This window comes from Myxocyprinus asiaticus, chromosome 36 (genome assembly GCF_019703515.2).
Source record: "Myxocyprinus asiaticus isolate MX2 ecotype Aquarium Trade chromosome 36, UBuf_Myxa_2, whole genome shotgun sequence".
In the NCBI taxonomy this organism is placed as follows: Eukaryota; Metazoa; Chordata; class Actinopteri; order Cypriniformes; family Catostomidae; genus Myxocyprinus; species Myxocyprinus asiaticus.
In genome coordinates, this window is record NC_059379.1 from 10,511,207 (window position 1) to 10,517,991 (window position 6,785).

Below are 6,785 nucleotides of genomic sequence, written 5' to 3' on the forward strand. Positions count from 1 at the left end.
TTTTTTGTGTTTGAAATCTCTAATCCATGTGTTCATGTTGGCCAGAGACTCCCACATTATGTTTTAGAGTTGTCTTGTTTCATATATGCCACCTGACTGCAAATAAATACCTATATCAATTTATTAGTTGACTCCTGCCCTCTTACAAATGTATTGTCACAGTTCAGTTTGACATTCCTAAGGGGATTAGATCTTGAAATAATATTAAAAATAATATTTAATACTCTGCATGAAAGCTGTCTTTAATGACAAAAATTGGGGTATTTTTCTTTTCTTTAATGGATACTTGTGGAATGGAAATGGAAAAAGTGACGAGCCCATTGATATAAGCCGCTCAAATCTAGTTTCAATAATATAACATTAGAAAGAATACTATGCTTTAAAACTGACGGTCATTGACAATGAATGTACAAAATACACATTCAGCTTTTAAATTACAGTTTAAAACACTATACTATTATATTGCTTTCAGATGAGGACAGATGTGTCTTGTGTTTGTGATATCTGCTCTTAATCTGGACTCAAAGCACAGGCTGTGTCCTGAGCATCATACTCGCTTAAAATAAACCATGAGCTGTGTTATGTAACGATATGAGCTGAACTTCGGGGGATGTAATGCGATGTGATGGTCGCATCAAAGGTGTATTTAATAACTCCGTCTCAGAGGGTCGGGCAGAGTATGTGATGTTTTGGGGGGGGATTTTTGTTTGCATGACTGTTAATATTGCTTATCCATGGGGCGAGTGAACAAATCCCTAACACTAAGTATTAAACTTGTTTTAAAACGTAATATTTTAAATTACAAGTATTAAACTTTTTCCCATTTTACCAAACAGAACACACTGGCAACCACCTAACAATGCACTAACAAACACTCAGAACACATTAACAGCATAGAAATGCACTGGTATTGTGGTGGCTAGGCAAACTTATCTTGTTATGGGTTTTTTATACTAAGGATTTTTTTTATGTATTTAGTGCTAAAATGCATGTCTATCATGGTTTAAGTGGAAAAAAAGAAACTTTGTGGGCAAATATTTTTTTGATCAGAACACGTGCAGGCATATTGTTTAATTTTTTTTCCTTTAGAAATAATAAAAACTTTTCATATAATAGAGCAGAGGTACCCAAACTTTTGCCTACAAAGGGCCAAATATCAATCTGATTGAGGGCCGTGGGCCGAAAATAAACGTTGCATTATATCAAACTGTGTTATATTAAAATATAAGTTGCCCTGGTTCTCCAACTTTATGATTTCAATATATATACATTAGTAAAACATTACTCTGCAATCAGCTTAAATAATGCAATGAAGAGCTGTGTCATTGACATATTTTTTTAATTATTTTTCCTCTTGTCATATATGGCAAGGCAGGCCAAATCAAAGGTCATCAAGCGCCAACTTTGGCCCACAGGCCCTGGTTTGGATATCTCTGTAATAGAGAGATTAGTATTTTTACTTTCCAGAGATTTTAATTGCTTTGATTGCAGGACACTCATTTCTCCTGTTATTTGTTGGGTTAAATGATGAAGGCTTTATCATGTGTGTCATGATTTACTCACCCTCATGTTGTTCCAAACCTGTATGACTGACTTTCCTCCGTGGAACACAAAAGGAGATATTTGGCAGTATGTTAGTCTCAGACACCCTTCACTTTCATTGCATTGCGTTTCCATACCATACAAATGATTGACTTTACCTCTCATTCTGCCTTACATCTCCTTTTGTGTTCCACGGAAGAAAGTAAATCATATGGGTTTGGAACAACATGAGGGTAAATAAATGACGGCAGAACTTTTTAATTTTTGGTTGAGCTATCCCTTTAAATCATTGCTTGAATTAAGAGCACAGACCAGGATGTTTTGTGTTGTTCATACATGTCTTTTAAACAGTTAAAAAGCTTGTAGGTTGGAGTCATGTCCAATTAGACCGCTGCTGGATATGTGACGTAATGGAGAGTCAGCCCATGGAGACTGTCCCTCGTGGAGACTTCCCCTGTTTGTGAGAAGCAAATCAGGTCTTTGACACTGCTGTGCAATAAATCCAACCCACATCAGACATTTAGCATTAACAAGGCCCCTGCCACTCTCATCCCTCTCCCGCTCTCACACACACCTCATGTTCTGCTTTGAACCCTGCTTCTCTAAGTCCAAAACTGATTAGCCCCTCTGTCCCACGGGATTGGTGTTTAGTCAGCCTGCTGAAAGGCTTTTGTGTGACTGGCCTATTAACTATCTTCTGACTGATCCTGCTAAACATAGCCTATCTACAGTATCTCACTCTGTTTTTGGTATCTTCGGTCTAGACTACTAATTTCAAGGCACATCTCCCGTGATCATATTCACTTTAATTAAGCATTACATTACACATAAGCAAGCATCACTTTTACTAATGTTTATACTTGGGGTTGTGTTTTTCAACTAGACTCTAAGTGTTATTTGTCCATCACTGTTTGTGCTATGGACTTGAATGATACCTCAAATTGTGGGGCTTGTTGAGGAGAGATGTGCAATAAAGTGATTGGAGTTACAGTTTTAGCTTGGCAGATAATAAAATGGCAGGAAATAATTATGTAGTCGCACATTGAGACACGAGCAGTAGCTAGAGACCACAATATCAAATGCTATTTTGCAGATAAACAACCACCTACTGTAGGTAGCAACGCCCTGCCATCAGTGATACTCCCCTTCACCGTCCGATATCAAGTTTTGCACAGGCAAGCACCTTTCACATTTTCTGCAGAAAATCTAAAAATTGTAGTACCCTCACACTGAATCTTGTACAGTTTTGTGGAATTCTGTCTTTGACTTTTGTTTAGACAGAACAAAAATGCAAATCTGTATCTCTATTAAAAGACGACGGAAAAAGGTTAAAAGGTTGCGGAAGGAAAGAATTTATGGGAGCCAGTTTCTGCCACATGAAATTAAAAAAGTGCTTTGGTAAGTCATAATTATGAGATGTCATTATTTGATTTATAAAACGGATAGTTCCAGTCCTGGATGCTAATTGGTCAACAGCCGTGCTTTATTCATGATAAAGCACAGCCCTGACCTATTCACAGCACCCATAGCTGACAGTTATTCTTGTTGCCTAGCAACATTCTGTTTACTGTTTACAGCCAGGGGCGTTAATAAATCATAATTATGAGATTAAAAATCAATTATGAGATTAGTATCTCAGCATTTGAGTTTTTATGTAAAAAATATGACTTTGAATCTAGATATTACGATGTTCAAAGGTGCACTCAGAATTTTTTTTTACTCATTAAAAAAGTTTTACTCTAAGAATACTCATTTTGAAACTTATAAATGCAATCATGAGCGCTCACACGAGATGAAGACTCCAGCCATTTCAGTAACCTTGTAAAAGCTGTTTTATTCCACATGGAGAGGGTCTCCTCATGGGTGCAGCCATGTTAGGATCTCATGACCACCCTGTCAGTAAGTGCCTTATTATTGGACACTTTCACTCATGGATAAAATTAATCATGGTTCACTGTGAATAGTGAATTTCTACAAAGCCATAAATAACTGAAAACTACTGTGTTTGAATAATGCAGCATCCAGGCCCCTAGGTGTCACTGTAAATCAAAGAAGACATACATAAAAATTACTGAGGGCACCTTTAATCATGTAATTATGACTTATCAAAGCACAACACAACAAAATTAGCAAAGCAAACAAAAGTTAAAAATAAAACACAGCACAACAAAATTAAGCTACAAAACAATGGAAAAAATCTGCAAAACTACAAAATGAAGCTGCAATTAAAATATATATATATATATATATATATATATATATATATATATATATATATATATATATTAAAAAAAAATTTTTTTTCGAAACAATTCATTTTTTGTTGTGCTGTGGCATAATTTTGTTGTTTTTTGTTGTGATAATACCTTTATCAACTTGGTCAGAGGGACAACACTCGGCCAGAATCAAAGGACAATGCATCTACGTGTATTTCCTCAGTTAATTCGAGATGACTTCAAGGACTTTAACACTAAAACTTATAGTTCATACAAAATAATTTTGTTTAACCATTGACCCTCAACACTTACTTAGTTTACTAACTGTAACCACTAATAGTTCTAAACATTAATAAATAATATTGGCATTATATTCATTCATTTTCTGTTATACCATAATTTAATATACAGCTGCTTTGAAACAACGCCTGTTGTGTAAAGAGCTATACAAATATATTTGCGTTGACTTGACTTGACTTGTGTTAATTAGTTCATTTAAATGAATCAGTTAATATAAATGATTCACCAATTCACTTGTATCTAGCACTGGGAAGTTCAATTCATTTTAGTAAATCATTTGGTTTCATATATATATATATATATATATATATATATATATATATATATATATATATATACACACACACATATGTATGCATGTATACAGTACACAGTTTACCAATATATACAGCATTCAAATGCATCCTGCAAGGAATAATTTCCAGTTTGTCCAGCAGGTGTAGCTCCGCTGGTGCCATTGTGGTGGAGACAAGCAAGCAAGCACACTCAAACTTTCCTGCTGTTTTCTCAAAGCCTCTTTCTGTCATAACAGATCCAGATAACCAAGCATTCACACAGAAGCATCAGAGCAGTGTGTCTTTGCTTTAGACCTTGAAATGAACTTTCGGTTTGTTCTTCAGAAGACAGAATGAAGGCAGATTTCTTGTGCCATCTGCATGCGTGTCTGTGTGTCTGTTTGCAGGGACAGCTTTCCCCACCCAGCAGGATGACCACCTGCCTTCCCCAGCATCATCACCTGTCAGCTATATGGGTCACAGCTGTGCATATGCATGCATGTGTTTGTGTGTGTATGTGTGTGTGAGTCGTTGCCTTTCCCAGTCCTGCTTCCAAAGTAAGCCAGAACCTATACGTCCACATTTTCATTCCCAATCAGCCAATGAAAGTGTCCTCTCCTCAGTCTAACTGCAATTAAACATTAAGCACTAACAGTCAACGTGAAATCAAAATGGACCCTATTTGCTTTCGTAATACTCGTCTCTGGTCGTATTGTGCACGATTCATCTGTGCAAATTATTCCAAATAATAAAAAAATTTGTCTTTATAATCGTTAATCCAAAAAAAAAGAAAAAGAAAAAAGTAATAACTTGTTCTGTTACTAGAATAGCGTTGGGAAGTCTGATTCGTTTTAGCGAATCGTTTCATATGGACGGTTAATTTCATTATACCAGTTCAAAAATGAATTCAAAACCAAGTCATCACTCAACAGTGTTCTCAGACATTCCCACACAACATTTAACATTACTTTTCTCTAGTAAAGTTGCTATTAATACCATATTGTAAGAGATTCTTTTATACTGAGATATCAACCTCCATGGCTTTAACATTGGGAGAGAGCATAATGGTCAAGTTGAATCACATGAGTCTTCTAAGCCAATCATATAATGGCCCTGAAGTCAATGAACTGCATTCAGAGTGTTACAACAGTAAATAACTGTTTGCGGATACCAAACAAATGAATGGGTTGAGCCATCAACTGACTACATGTTGCGAAATTATAACTTTTTTACTATCAATCTCCACTTTCACTTTCATATTCTTCTTCTTTTGTTTTTGCTGATTTGCATTCTTTGTATGCATGGCCACCTGCTGGGCTGGGAGGAGAATTTATAATAAAAAAGGACTAATATTTATCTGTTTCTCACCTATCATATCTGAAGATATAGATTTACCCACTGGAGTCTTATGGATTACTTTTATGCTGTCTCTATGTGCTTTTTGGTGCTTCAAAATGTTTATATCCATTCACTTGCATTGTGAGGACATACAGAGCTGAAATATTCTTCTAAAGATTGTGTTCAGCAGAAGAGAGAAAGTCATACACATCTGGGATGGCATGAGGGTGAGTAAATGATGAGAGAACTTTCATTTTTGGGTGAACTATCCCTTAAACGTCTTACATAAAGGCACGAACTTCAATCCCATGAAACACTGAGAATAATGTAATTGAATTAAAGCGATGAAAAATTATAAAACAATTGATTTAAAGTTGTTGATTCTAAGTATAGAAACAACATATTTAATTTTATGGCAAAATATTCAGATATACATATTGAGTAATCTAGTTCTTCACCACACATTTCTAGGGCTGTCGATTTAACACGTTAATTCAGTGTGATTACTTAATTAATTTTGACGCTCCAAAACGCACATAAAGGCATCATAAAAGTAATCCATACGACTCCAGTTTTTTAATCCATATTTTCAGAAGCGATATAATAGGTGTGGGTGAGAAACAGATTTATATCAGATCAATTGCTTTTTTGCTTGAAATTCTTCTCCCTGCCCAGTAGGGGGCGATATGCATGAAGAATGTAAATCATCAAAAACACAAGAAGAAGAATGTGAAAGTGATCTGTTTCTCACCCACAACTATCATATTGCTTCTGAAGATATTGATTTAACCACTGTGGAGTCTTATGGATTACTTTTATCAAGTCAAGTCAAATTTTATTTGTATAGCACTTTTCACAACAGGCGTTGTTTCAAAGCAGCTGTACATGAAATTATTGGAATATAATACCAATATTAGTTATTTATGTTTAGAACTATTAGTGGTTAAAATAAGAAAGTGCTGTGGGTCAATGATTAAACAAAATGAATTTGTATAAACTATAAGTTTTAGTGTTAAAGTCCATGAAGTCATCTCGAACACTGCTAGGAAGACTATTCCATAGTTTAGGATCCAAACATAAAAATGATCTCCCTTCATTTGTGGATTTTGATATT